This window comes from Bos mutus, chromosome 18 (assembly GCF_027580195.1).
Source record: "Bos mutus isolate GX-2022 chromosome 18, NWIPB_WYAK_1.1, whole genome shotgun sequence".
Classification (NCBI taxonomy): Eukaryota; Metazoa; Chordata; class Mammalia; order Artiodactyla; family Bovidae; genus Bos; species Bos mutus.
The window spans coordinates 225,434-240,163 of record NC_091634.1 but is presented as its reverse complement, the minus strand read 5'-3'; the positions used below and the strand labels follow the sequence as shown (position 1 = coordinate 240,163).

At 46.6% G+C, this 14,730-nt stretch overlaps 1 long non-coding RNA gene across 1 annotated transcript; it reads left to right on the top strand.

Moving 5' to 3' along the window:
- The first annotated feature begins 3,527 nt into the window (after positions 1-3,527).
- Positions 3,528-14,313, top strand: LOC138991705 (uncharacterized). The gene is made up of 3 exons (XR_011467568.1): positions 3,528-3,639; positions 5,803-5,894; positions 10,599-14,313. It is a non-coding gene; the product is annotated as an uncharacterized lncRNA (long non-coding RNA).
- The last annotated feature ends 417 nt before the right edge of the window (positions 14,314-14,730 follow it).

Here is a 14,730-nt window from a genome sequence, read left to right as displayed (position 1 = left end):
AGAAGCTCTATACACTTGGCAAAAACAAGACCGGGAGCTGACTGTGGCACAGATCATGAGCTCCTTATTGCCAAATTCAGATGTAAATTGAAGAAAGCAGGGAAAACCATTACACCATTCAGGTACGACCTAAATCAAATCCCTTATGATTATACAGTGGAAGTGAGAAATAGATTTAAGGAACTAGATCTTATAGAGTGCCGGATGAACTATGGATGGAGCTTCGTGACATTGTACAGGAGACAGGGATCAAGACCATCCCCATGGAAAAGAAATGCAAAAAAGCAAAATGGCTGTCTGAGGAGGCCTTGCAAATAGCTGTGAAAAGAAGAGAAAGGGAAAGTGAAGTCACTCAGTCGTGTCCGACTCTTCGCGACCGCATGGACTGCAGCCCACCAGGCTCCTCCGTCCATGGGATTTTCCAGGCAAGAGTGCTGGAGTGGGATGCCATTGCCTTCTAGCAAAGGAGAAAAGGAAAGATATAAGCATCTGAATGCAGAGTTCCAAAGAATAGCAAAGAGAGATAAGAAAGCCTTCCTCAGCAATCAGTGCAAAGAAATAGAGGAAAACAGAATGGGAAAGACTAGAGATCTCTTCAAGAAAATTAGAGATACCAAGGAACATTTCATGCAAAGATGGGCTTGATAAAGGACAGAAATGGAATGGACCTAACAGAAGCAGAAGATATTAAGAAGAGGTGGCAAGAATACACAGAAGAACTGTACAGAAAAGATCTTCACAATCCAGATAATCATGATGGTGTGATCACTCACCTAGAACCAGACATCCTGGAATGTGAAGTCAAGTGGGCCTTAGAAAGCATCACTACGAACAAAGCTAGTCAGGTGATGGAATTCCTCACTATTTGAAATAGTTGAGCTATTTCAAAATCCTGGAAGATGATGCTGTGAAAGTGCTGCACTCACTATGCCAGCAAATTTGGAAAATTCAGCAGTGGCCACAGGACTGGAAAAGGTCAGTTTTCATTCCAGTCCCAAAGAAAGGCAATGCCAAAGAATGCTCAAACTACCACACAATTGCACTCATCTCACACGCTAGTAAAGTAATGCTCAAAATTCTCCAAGCCAGGCTTCAGCAATACGTGAACTGTGAACTTCCAGATGTTCAAGCTGGTTTTAGAAAAGGCAGAGGAACCAGAGATCAAATTGCCAACATCTGCTGGATCATGGAAAAAGAAAGAGAGTTCCAGAAGAACATCTAATTCTGCTTTATTGACTATGCCAAAGCCTTTGACTGTGTGGATCACAATAAACTGGAAAATTCTGAAAGAGATGGGAATACCAGACCACCTGACCTGCCTCTTGAGAAACCTATATGCAGATCAGGACACAACAGTTAGAACTGGTCATGGAACAACCGACTGGTTCCAAATAGGAAAAGGAGTACATCAAGGCTGTATATTGTCACCCTGCTTATTTCACTTATATGCAGAGTACATCATGAGAAATGCTGAGCTGGAAGAAGCACAAGCTGGAATCAAGATTGCCGGGAGAAATATCAATAATCTCAGATACACAGATGACACCACCCTTATGGCAGAAAGTGAAGAGGAACTAAAAAGCCTCTTGATAAAAGTAAAATAGAGAGTGAAAAAGTTGGCTTAAAGCTCAACATTCAGAAAACGAAGATCATGGCATCTGGTCCCATCACTTCATGGGAAATAGATGGGGAAACAGTGGAAACAGTGTCAGACTTTATTTTTTTGGGCTCCAAAATCACTGCAGATGGTGATTGCAGCCATGAAATTACAAGATGTTTACTCCTTGGAAGGAAAGTTATGACCAACCTAAATAGCATATTGAAAAGCAGAGACATTACTTTGCCAACAAAGGTCTGTCTAGTCAAGGCTATGGTTTTTCCTGTGGTCATGTATGGATGTGAGTGTTGGACTGTGAAGAAAGCTGAGCACCGAAGAATTGATGCTTTTGAACTGTGGTGTTGGAGAAGACTCTTGAGAGTCCCTTGGCCTGCAAGGAGATCCAACCAGTCCATTCTGAAGGAGATCAGCCTGGGATTTCTTTGGAAGGACTGATGCTAAAGCTGAAACTCCGATACTTTGGCCACCTCATGCGAAGAGTTGCCTCATTGGAAAAGACTCTGATGCTGGGAGGGATTGGGGGCAGGAGGAGAAGGGGACGATAGAGGATGAGATGGCTGGACGGCATCACTGACTCGATGGACATGAGTTTGAGTGAACTCCAGGAGTTGGTGATGGACAGGCAGGCCTGGTATGCTGTGATTCATGGGGTCACAAAGAGTCGGACATGACTGAGCGACTGCACCGAAGTGAACTGAAACAGGTGTAACTCCAAAGGTCAAGAATTAGGCAAAATTAAAAACACACTTACCTTTGACCCAACATCCCACTTCTAGAGATCTATTCTAAATTTACACTGGCACAAATGCAAAATGATGTTGGCACAGGAATATCCATTGCAGCACTGTCTGTAAAACACTCAATACAGCTTATGTGTCATCATTAGCGAGCTGGTGGAAGGAACTACAGTCCTGACACACAATGGTGCCCTGGCATTTGCCAGAGAACAATCTCTCACCAAACGCTTAGGTGGAAAACAATGAAGTGTGTCACAACACTATGTATAGTAGTGAAGCTTTTACCCAAGGAAGAGTGTGGGATACACTTACAGAATGTATTGCTTATACTTTTTAAATGGAAGGATAATCCAAAACTTATAATTACCAATGGGAGAGGACAGGGATACAGGGATGAGAAGCCAAAGAGGCTAGGCTTCTTTTAGTACACTTTTGTGCCTGTAGTTTTCATGTTGGAACCATGAAAGTACTTTGCATAAATTATAAATTAGTTAAGTTTTAAGTGACGTCTAAATATTGAAAGTATTCAGTGAAGAGTTTATCACAGATAACGTCTTTCATGAAGAGCCAGAGTGGTTTCCGCCAGAAGGCCGCCCTAGGAAGGTTTCCTGTGGTCTCTCCCACCTTGAAGCCAGGGCGGGATAGCAGGTCTGTGGTCTCAACCCCACAAGGCAGTGAGGCTGAATATGCACACAATGGTCAGACCACATAAAACAGAACCCTCTGACCCACGATCTCTGTAGCAACAGGTCCAAAGCAGCCAGGACTTGCTCACTAACTGCCAGCTTCCCTACTTTTTGCCCTGTCCCACTTAGGACCAACTGGAGAAAGCCAAACAAGCTTCCCTAAGCCATCACACAGGATGACGCACTGCTAGCTGCCGGCCTCCAACTTTCATACTCCACACTCAGATCACACCCGAGGCCCTCCCTCTCCTCGGCCGGCCTTTGAGCCTTTCCCAAACAGCCGCTGTGGCAGACTCCCCTGCTCTAGCGGGCTCTGTGAAAACGTCTTCCGTGCTCCTCGGCAGGTGGTCTCTCCCGACTTCCACACCCAGACGCCAAAGGCCACTATGCTGCCGCCGCGAGGAGTAACGTCTGCCGCGGCAACTGGAGAAACTGCCACCTGAGCGAGAAAAACCGCCTCCGGCGCGCGACTTCCTGGGACTTGTAGTTCCTCGCGCCGAGCGGGCGCACTTCCGGAACTGGCCCGTGAACCCGCGCGGAGGCGCCCGGTGCCCCACAGGCCTCCCGAGCTCAGTACGTGGACACAGTTCTGCCACTGGTACGCGGGTTTCGAACTCAGCGTGAAGAGAAAGTGTATGTTGTCCTAGTGGACAGAGAATTACGGGCAGCCTTGGCAGAGCAAAAGGCACCGGCGACTCCGGACCCGGGTGTTGGGGGCCCGTGTTGGTTGTGTTTGGTGATGCTGGCCCAGGTGGAGAGACCGGTGTGAGCAGGGGCTGGAGGGGTGAACGTGACTGGAGGTGTGGAGAGCGGGCCACAGAATTGCCGGGTGCGCGAGGGCTGGGGTTTGGGTTTCAGAGCCTCAGTAAAGAGTAGAATCCGGCGGTGGATGGTTCAGTGGAGGGGCAGTGCCGAGGGAGTAGAAAGTGTGAGGAGGACTCTTGAGTTTCCGGTTCTAGTGGGGAGCCGGGATGGAGGTCGCAGTGCAAGGGATGAGGGAACCCTGGACGCTATCAGCTGTGTTGAGTCTGTGGACGAAGAAATTAATCAATAATGGCTCTGAGAAAGAAATGGGACATTTTATTCAAGCCTTTGGGTTATATAACTCAGGAAGCAGCTTTTCAGAAAGCTCTGAGGATTGTTCCACCCTGGAGGTCAAAGCACAGTTATATACTTTTTGAGACAAAGGGCCATGTGTCAGATGAGGAATTGACAGTTGATATAATCCAGCCCTGCAGTACAAAGTGGGCAGTGGGTCATTGTGGCCCCTTAGAACGAAGGAAGTCTGTCTGTCCCCTAAGCGGGTGTGGTTAATGCGGATGCACCATGCACACTAAATGGGAGGGAGGAGGCCCGAATGAGCAACGCAAACGTTTCTGTTTAAATGCTTTTGTCTTGCCATGAAATACGATTTTTATGTCATCAAGTCTTTAGAGGCGTGGCTGGATATGGAGGAGAGAATGGCAATGGTAGGGAGCCTGGGAGGGAGGTCTGGGCTGGACATAAGGCCTGGGGCAGTACTTGAAAGCCCCACCCCCTCACTGGCAGGAAAAAAAGAAACTAGAAAGAGAAGGAGAAAGAGAGGCCTCTAGAAAGAGGTCTAGCATGAGGGAAAGGAGTTTTATGTCCAGGTGTAATCAATAGAGTTAAATCTGCTGTGGCCCCTACTGTGTGTCAGCACAAGTGTTAAACTCTGTAAATGCAACTCTTGTAATCATCACAGCAGCACCACAAAGCAGGCCTGCTGTCCTCCCAGACTTCTGCAGATGAGGCCCCGAGAGGCTGAGGAGGCCTTTCAGGGTCCTCCAGAGGCAAGTGGTGGAGGTAGGACTTTGAAAGCAGGCAGTCTGGCTGTGGAGGGGAGGTGTTCCCAGCCCTCGCCCTGGGTGTCTCCAACAAGGAAGAAGAGGACCCGAGGGTGAAAATGAACACGTGTAGTAGATTGCCCATGGAGGGACAGGAATGTCAGAAAAATACAGCTTCACATAGAGCCTTGAGCGGTCTTCTTAGGTGTGGTGTACACGAGTGTGTGTGTGTGTGTGCACGCCTGGAAGCGTGCAGCATAGGTATGCTTTTGGTACACAGAGTGAGACAGAGTCAAACATGGGGAAGGGTTTGGGATAAGATAAGCAGAGTATGGGAAGCAATAGCAGCATTAAGGGAAACAGGGGATAATAGGTATGGCTTCTGGCCAGTTGGGCAGCATCCCAGCAGGTCCAGAAGTTTGATACCCGCTCACAGAGTGCCCTTAGTTGTCTTCCTGGGAATTTTCACATGCTCCTTGTCCCCTTCCCCCACCTCGATTTTTAGAAACCGGCTGATGTTTCACTGAGATTTTTTTTTAATTGTACAATCAATTGTTTTGACACTGCCTCCATTTCTCTCTATTTAGTATCTTGAGATGACAGGAAAAACTGGCCCCTCCTTTATTTGACTGTTGAGGTACTGTTGTGTGTCTTTGGGTTCATGGTTCAGACACCCCAGCACATGCCTCAAGACATTTACCTTGAGCCTATGACAGCCCAGGCCCAGAGCTAGGCAGACTGGCCCTCTTCAGTGAGAGAGTTTAGCCGCCTTGGCTGACCTCAGAGCCTTGAACAGGGAGATCATGTGGTCAGAGCCCCGCCTCCCTACCCTTCACTCCCCAGGGTATAGTCTTCAGCTGGCACTGGTTGCTCTCGCCTTTGGGCATGGGGGTGGACTTGGGAGTTTGGAGGCACTGAGGTAGGGGCTAAACCCCTAATTGTCCCCCCAACCCCAGCCCTGCTTTCTGAGGACCTCTGCCTTCTTCACAACAGCATCACCAGATATGAGGAGGAAATGGAGGCATATTTTCAGCAGATCCCATCGCAGGTGAGTTGGAGACCTTTGTTCTCATTGCCTTAGTCTCCATGGCTGTAGAATGCATCCAGGAATAACACCCACATCCTCAGGTCAGCACACATTAGAGTTCTTGCAATGCTGCCCTGTGCCTTGGGGTGAAGTGCACGGGCTCCCACATGAATGAGCCAGGCATTCCCCAAACCTGGGTCTCTGAGCCAGGTCTCTTCAGACTTCTTCATGGTGTTTGCTCAGTGGACCCTTGAGGGCGAGTAGAGCTGAGCCTACAGAAACAGGCAGCCACTCTGGCCCATTGACCCTTACTGCAGACCACTCAGGAGGGCAGCTGAGAGTGTGCCTGTAAAGCGCCAAAGGCACCCTTAGATGGCTCACATGTGGTTTCATGAGGAAGCAATTGAGCTCATGGCATTAGCTTCCTAGAAACACACCACATCCCTGATTTGTCTCATGGCTGTGCTGACCCTTGATTTAGAGCATCCTCTTTGGCTGGTTTCCAATCTGATATTGTACAGAAGATGGGGGTGAAGATCTCCAAGAGGGGTCCCCGTTGTTCCCAAAGCAGAAAATCAGGATCACCGATGCAACTAGCAGCAGAGGAGATACCCAGAGAAAAATGAAAACACCTTGGACCTGGGTCCGAGTCTGATCTGAGCAAGGAGTTCTCCCTCCCCTGTGCTGTCCTATTCCCAACTTCCTCATCAAGAAAGCAGGGCTCCATGGTAATACCAGTGATGTTTCAGCCAACCCTGAGCTTCAAGGACGTGGCTGTGACCTTCACATGGGTGAAGTGGGGACATGTGGACCTGGCCCAGAGGACAGTGTACCGTGAGGTGGTTCTTGAGACATGCAGTTGCCTGGTCTCCCTGGTTAAGACAGTCGCTACCCATCACCAGACGCAGGGCGTGGCTCATTTCAGGCATGCCTGGACTGGCCCAGAAGGTGCTGGAAGTGGGTCCCTTTGAGATGCAGGTCTGGGTATTGCTGCTTATCCCTCCTCCAGGGCAAGTCTGTGGCTTGTGGTTCAGGGTGTGGGGAGTCTACTTGGGAGGATGGGGGCCCCTCCTAGTCCATCCACATCTGACCCCAGGGGTGAGAGCTCGACCTGTCTCCCAGCAGAAGACCAAGCCCTCTGTTTTTCCTCCATTGACCAGGACTTCTGCTGTCAAAACTAAATGTGATCTCCTAGCTGGAGCAAGGGAAGGACCAATGGAGAGTGGGGCAGGGACCTCCCCAAGGTGAGAACAAGCCAGCGGCTCAACAGTTAAAGTCCAAGGAGCAGAGAGGCCGCTTGCAGGAAGTTTGCTCACGTGTTCTCTGCTGCCACCTCATGTCCAACATGGCAGCCACGTTCTCATCCATGTCAGGCTGTCTCTGCCCAGCCCACCCACAGAGGATACTTGTTGCTGTTGTCAACATGTGTCTCACACATGAGTTCACTTCTGTCCCCATCTCCCTTTGGTCTTAACTCCTCTGCTACCATGTCTCATTCCCAGGTCCTCATGCCCCCTGTTTTCCTCCAGCCCCTCATCATAGCTTCCATCCAGGGTGCCAGCTCCTCAGGCCTCCCCTTCCTGCTGGTCTTTGCTCTGCCATTTGGGTGTCCACCCATCTTCCACATTGGACATTTTCATGACTTCAAAATGATCCCAAGGTGTGGTAAGAATCCATGCCTTCCAGAAGGATTCCTATTAAATCACCATTCCTGGACCTGCTTTCCCACCTCCCCTCATCCCATAGGCCCACCACCTACCCTGCATGTCAGCCTAATTGGAATTTTTTTTTCTCCTGCAGCTATATGGAAATAAAACAATTCTCATACCATACAGTTCATCTGTATAAAGCATGCAAAGGTTCTTAATATAGTTGCAGCTTGTGTATTTATCACCACAGTCTATTTTAGAACATGGTCATCTCCCCGACTAATTGGGCTGCTTCTGATTTTTTGTGTGGTTTTGTTTTAACTGATAAACTTTATTTTTTAGAGCCAGTTTCATCCTTACAGAAAGTACAGGGTTTCTCTATGCCAACCCTCCCCATGCAGTTTCCCCTATTATTAATATCTTGCATTCAGTGGTACATTTGTTACAAATGATGATCTTACATCAATTAATGATTACCATCAGAGGTCAATAGTTCACATTAGAGTCACTCTGGTGTTGTACATTTTGTGGGTTTCGACAAATATGTGATGTTATATATCCACTGGTGTAGTGTAGAGTAGTTCCACTACCCTAAGAATCCTCTGTGCTCCACCTGTTCATCCCTCCCTCCACCCTAACTCCTGGAAACCACTGATTAATTTACTGTCTCTATAAGTTTACGTTTCTAGAATGTCCTATAGTTGGAATCATGCAGTACTTGGTCCTTTCTGAGAGACTGCTTTCACTTAACAATAAGCGGCATCTATGTCTATCACACCACCTTCTGCCAGCCTAGCGGTGTTGGATTGATCCCATGTGTTCCTGCTCCTTCTTACCCTATAACTGTCATGTCTGCAGGCTCTCTTGTTTCTAACTTGGAAGTCTTACCTACTTTTACTTACCCTTGGCACTCAAATGACATCATTCTGAATTCAGTTTACCAGCAGTGTCTTTCTTCTCTTCTACCCTAGATGTTACTTTCTGGCTGACCCACACAGCCTGTCTTCCTTATTTCAAGATTCTGATGCAGATACTGCTGTAGAATTTTTACCTCCTTTGCCCATTTTTTCAGCAGCCAGACATATCTTAGACATAGCTTAGCCACGCAAAGATTCCTTTCCTCCCCTTCATCCCCAGATACTCTTTCACTCCCCTTCATGAGGCTATTGTTTCATTTGAAAACTTCGTCTCATCAGAGATTCCAAGGCAGCACCCCAAAGGAACACAGCAGGGTCTTGGGAAGGAGGACAGTGTGGTTGTGGGAGTGTTGGGCAGAGATTAGGGCTTTCCCCAAGAGGGAAAGAAGGTCTGTGTTTAGCACAAGGAAAACATCCTCCTGGAACTCATACTTTGCCAAATGGAGGATGCTTGTCTCCTTGGCAGGTACGGGAGAAAGGGATGGGAACCTGGAGAGAGGACTTAATATTACTGGGTGTGGGTGGCTACCCACCTAAAAAGGGCAGTTGTGTGGGCAGAGTGACAAGTGAAGGGGGAATCTTGGAGGACTCAGTTGAGTGTCCTGAGCTGGGAGCCCATTGCACTCTTTATTAGAGGCCTACTACCAATGGCGACTGCAGCCATGAAATTAAAAGATGCTTACCCCTTGGAAGAAAAGTTATGACCAATCTAGGTAACATATTGAAAAGCAGAGACATTACTTTGCCAACAAAGGTCCATCTAGTCAAGGCTATGGTTTTTCCAGTGGTCAGGTATGGATGTGAGAGTTGGACTGTGAAGAAAGCTGAGCGCCGAAGAATTGATGCTTTTGAACTGTAGTGTTGGGGAAGACTCTTGAGAGTCCCTTGGCCTGCAAGGAGATCCAACCTGTCCATTCTGAAGGAGATCAGCCCTGGGATTTCTTTGGAAGGAGTGATGCTAAAGCTGAAACTCCAGTACTTTGGCCACCTCATTCAAAGAGTTGACTCATTGGAAAAGACTCTGATGCTGGGAGGGATTGGGGGCAGGAGGAGAAGGGGACGACAGAGGATGAGATGGCTGGATGGCATCACTGACTCGATGGATGTGAGTCCAAGTGAACTCTGGGAGTTGGTGATGGACAGGGAGCCCTGGCGTGCTTCGATTCATGGAGTTGCAAAGAGTCAGACACGACTGAGCGACTGAACTGAACTGAGCTGAACCGATGGCTCAGCAGTAAAGAATCTTCCTGCAATGCAGGAGACTTGAGTTTAATCCCTGGGTTGGGAAGATCCCCTGGAGGAGGATCCCCTCCAGTATTCTTGCCTAGAAAATACCATGGACAGAACAGCCAGATCTCGTTTTAAGATCCAGCACCAGGAAATAGAGTGTGAGTCATAAGGTTGAGGCACATGTTAGGACCTTGTTTCCTGTGACTTCTCCAACAGATTACCAGCTGGGTAACTTAAAACAACATAGATGATTCTCCCACAGCTCTGAGGCTAGAAGTCACAATCAGCGTCATTGGGCTGAAATCAGTGCTCACAGGCCATTCTCCCTCTGGAGGCTTCATTGGAAAAGCTGTTCCTTTTTTCCTTCCAGGTTCTAGTGGCTAGGGGGATTCCTTGCTCAGTGGCCACATCACTTCAGTCTTTCAGGCCAGCACCTTCACGTCTCTGCTCTGTGTTCAGATTGTCTTCTTTGTGTGTATCAAGTCTCATTCTGCCTCCTTCTTATAAGGACAGTTGTGATAACATTTGGGGCCCACCCAGATAATCCCTGGGCATCCCTGTTGGCTCAGATTGTAAAGAATCTGCTTGCAATGCAGGAGACATGGGTTCAATCCCTGGGTTGGGAAGATCCCAGGGAGAAGGGAATGGCTACCCATTCCAGTATTCTTGTCTGGAGAATCCATAGACAGAGGAGCCTGGCGGGCCACAGTGCATGGGGTCGCAAAGAGTCAGACATGACTGAGGGACTTACACACACACTGATTTCCTGTTTGCTGAGCCATCCCTCCATTTCACATTCTGCATGAAATTACAGTCCATAGATTAGAAACAGACCCAGAGATATATCTCTTATACTTGGTGGTCTGTTTTATCCCACCCTCCCCTTCTAATGCTTCTCTAGTAATTCAGGCCATTTGGATTTCTTTCAGACTGGAAGACTACACTTGAAGGAGTCAGTGTCTGAAGAGGATATTGCTGTGGAAGGGCCATCTTATCACATGGAAAAGAAACACCATGTTCAGGAGGAGGGCCCCAGGTTGGTGTCATTAGGAGAAATGCACCTTTGGCAGGACCAGCTAGGGATGAACCAGTAGGACGCTGAATCAAACAGTACTCACCTCAGAGAGATGTTTTGCTCAAGGTGGGAGTTGTGAGCCTGAGCTTAGGAAAATTATCTGAGTTTAAGCCTCCTACCTCCGACATTACCTACAAGAACATATTTCTATAAGGTTAACTCACAGCATAAAAAGTTGAAACAGAACTCAGTTTTCATTAAAAAGACTGAGCTGATCTGAAGCCCTGTGAAGATCATCAAAGTGCTAGAGCCTTCTGGCAGATTATTTACTTGAATAAACTTGCAGATTTTGAAACAGGAAATAAAAAGCCTTATGATTATACTGTCAATATTGACTGTTTCAACTATGGTACCTCCTTTCGTTTTCTTAATAGAATTTTTTCAGCAGAGAACAGCAAAGATGGTCAGAACTATGGAAACATTAATCATAGCTTGTCGCTTAATGAACACAAGCCAACGCATTTGGAGAGTCAGTTCAATTGTGACAAATGCCTTGTACAGACTGAACTAAGTCATCCTGGAGAGGCACTACTCATATATGAGGAGGACTGTGATGCCTCCACATGGCCTCATCTTTTACTTACTGTGACATCATTTAGACTGGAAAGAAGACATGAATGTAATCAGTGTGCAAGATCTTTCAGCTGTTGCTCTAAGCTTGTACACCAGAGAACACTCTGGAGAAAAGCCCTATGAGTGTACTCAATGTGGAAAGTCTTTGAGGCAGAGCTATGACCTTGTTGTACACCAGAAAACTCACATGGGAGAAAAACCCAATGAATGTAATTAGTGTGGGAAATCCTTCACCCAGAGTTCCAAACTTGTTAGGCATCAATGAACTCACACTGGAGAAAAACCATATAAATGTCATGACTGTGGAAAATCTTTCAGGTGGAACTCTAACGTTTTTGTACATCAAATAATTCACACTGCCTTAAAGCTTATGAGTACGCTCATTGTGGAAAGTCCTTCAGTCAGAGCTCTGACTTTGTCACACATAAACGGACTCACATGGAGAGAAATCCTATGAATATAACCCCATGAATATGAATATAGTGTGGTAAGTCCTTCATTTGAAGCACTCAACTTCTTAGGCACCTGTGAATTCACACTGGAGAGAAGCCATATAAATGCAATCAATGTGATAAAGCCTACACTGGGATCTCTCACCTTATTGAATATCAGAGAACTCATACTGGAGAGAAACCATTTGAATGTCATCAGTGTGGGAGAGGCTTCACTGGGAGCTCTTACCTTCTTTCACCTTAGAGAGTTCATTCTGGAGAGAAACCGTATGAGTGTAATGACTGTGGGAAGGCTTTTCGGCAGCAAACTCAGCTTGTGCATCAACGAACACGTGCTGGAAAGAAACCTTATGATGCAGTCACTGTGGAAAAGCTCTCAGCCAAAGGGCTCCACTCTGTGCATCAGAGAATGCACACTGGGGAGAAGCCCTGTCAGTGTAACGTGTGTTAAGGCCTTTAGTCAGAGGTCACACCTTATTGAACATCAGAGAACACATACTGGAGAAAAGCCCTATGAGTGCATTGACTGTGGGAAGACCTTCAATGATTGATCAACCCTTACAAAACATGAGAGAATACATGCTGGGGAAAAACCCTATGAATGTAAATATTGTGAAAAGGCCTTTAGCCAGTGGTGTCAACTTACTAGGCATCAGAGAAACCATACTGGAGAGACCCTATGAATGTAATGAGTGTGGGAAAGCTTTCAGTTATAATACATCCTTTTTCCAACATGAGAAGACTTATAGGGAAGAAACCCTGTGAATAGTCAAGATGAAAAATAGTCAAGATGCCAGACTTTCTTTACTAGACATCAGATGACCAAGGTATGACTGTCACTGTAGTCTAATGACTGCAGGCATCAGAATTGCTTGGAGTGTCTGTGTTGAACTGCACATTACCAAGCTTACCCTCAGCTTACTAAATCAGAATCTCTAGCAGTAAAACTCAGGAGCCCACAGTTTCCAAAAGCAGCATGAAGGACTTGTTTGTACACTAAAATACATTTACTTCTGCAGTTAGGTGAGAAGCTATGAATATAACCACTGATGAAAAACATTGTCAGAGCTCTCAGCAGGAATTAGAAAACACAGACTGGAGCTGTACCCGCCAGATAATCTTTTGTAGTCCAAACAGCCAACCAATCTCAATCAGACATTGTCCCAGTAACACATTCCTGGAAATGATAGTGAACCGAAAAATACTCTTGATACAGAGCTCCAAACATTCCACCTAAGAAGAAACCATTACATGAGGAAGATGGTGTTAGAGATGAAATTTGGGGCCAGCCATGTTCAGTTGCCAGGAGAAATATCAATAACCTCAGATATGCAGATGACACCACCCTTATGGCAGAAAGTGAAGAGAAACTAAAAAGCCTCTTGATGAAAGTGAAAGAGGAGAGTGAAAAAGTTGGCTTAAAGCTCAACATTCAGAAAACTAAGATCATGGCATCTGGTCCCATCACTTCATGGCAAATAGATGGGGAAACAGTAGAAACAGTCTCAGACTTTATTTTTTTGGGCTCCAAAATCACTGCAGATGGTGATTGCAGCCATGAAATTACAAGATGTTTACTCCTTGGAAGGAAAGTTATGACCAACCTAGATAGCAGAGACATTGAAAAGCAGAGACATTACTTTGCCAACAAAGTTCCGTCTAGTCAAGGCTATGGTTTTTCCAGTGGTCAGGTATGGCTGAGAGTTGGACTGTGAAGAAAGCTGAGCGCCGAAGAATTGATGCTTTTGAACTGTAGTGTTGGGGAAGACTCTTGAGAGTCCCTTGGACTGCAAGGAGATCCAACCAGTCCATCTTAAAGAAGATCAGTCCTGGGTGTTCATTGGAAGGACTGATGCTGAGGCTGAAACTCCAATACTTTGGCCACCTGATGCGAAGAGCTGACTCACTGGAAAAGACCCTGATGCTGGGAGGGATTAGGGGCAGGAGGAGAAGGGGATGACAGTGGATGAGATGGCTGAATGGCATCACTGACTTGATGGACATGAATTTGAGTGAACTCCAGGAGTTGGTGACGGACAGGGAGGCCTGGTGTGCTGCAATTCATGGGGTCACAAAGAGTCGGACACGACTGAGCGACTGAACTGACTGAACTGATGTTCGGTGTAAACCAGCAATAAAAAACACAAATTGAAGGAATACTAAGGATGGGAAGTTTTGTAAAATGGTTTTTATTGGAGTTAAAAGTAGACTCAGTTTTCCAAGGACTCCGTTATGCTCTAACTTTCTTGCTGAGTTAGGTTGACTAAGTGAGTCCAGAGCAATATGAAAAATATCAAATGAAGTGAAAATAGGACCAAAAACAGTATGTATGCAAACTGTTACAGCACATAAAAATTTGTGCGCAGATGGTTGATTAAGATCAACTCAGCAACATATTAAAAAACAATATATATGTGTGTGCTTAGTTGCATCAGACTCTGCAACCCTGTGGAATGTAACCCACCAAGCTCCTCTGTCCATGGGATTTTCCAGGCAAGACTACAGGAGTGAGTTGCCATTTCCTTCTGCAGTGGATCTTCCTGACCTAGGGATCAAACCCATGGCTCCTGCTTTGGCAGGCAGGTTTGTTTGTCTGTTTTTTATAATCACTGAGCCACCTGGGAAGCCTTCCATAAAAAAGGCTGAAATGTAAATCCACAATGGTGAAGCAAGTAGGGGAGGCTGTTAATTGCAGGTTGAGTGAGGTGACAGCACCCAGAGGTGCAGAGTGGGAAAGGTTGAAGTCAGGAACTTGTAAAGAGGGGCTGCAGCAGTGGAGGTCACAGCCACCCCAGCAGAGCTGTAGACTCACAGGGGGAGCAGGAAAGTTGGGTTCATTGAAGGACTGTCCGTAAAACTCCAGATTTTCTCCTCTTAAGTATCTGGCTGTGGGCCAGCAAAAAAAAAAGAGTAGAGAATGAGTTATGTTCTGACAACGGGGAAAACAATTCTGAGGGACTA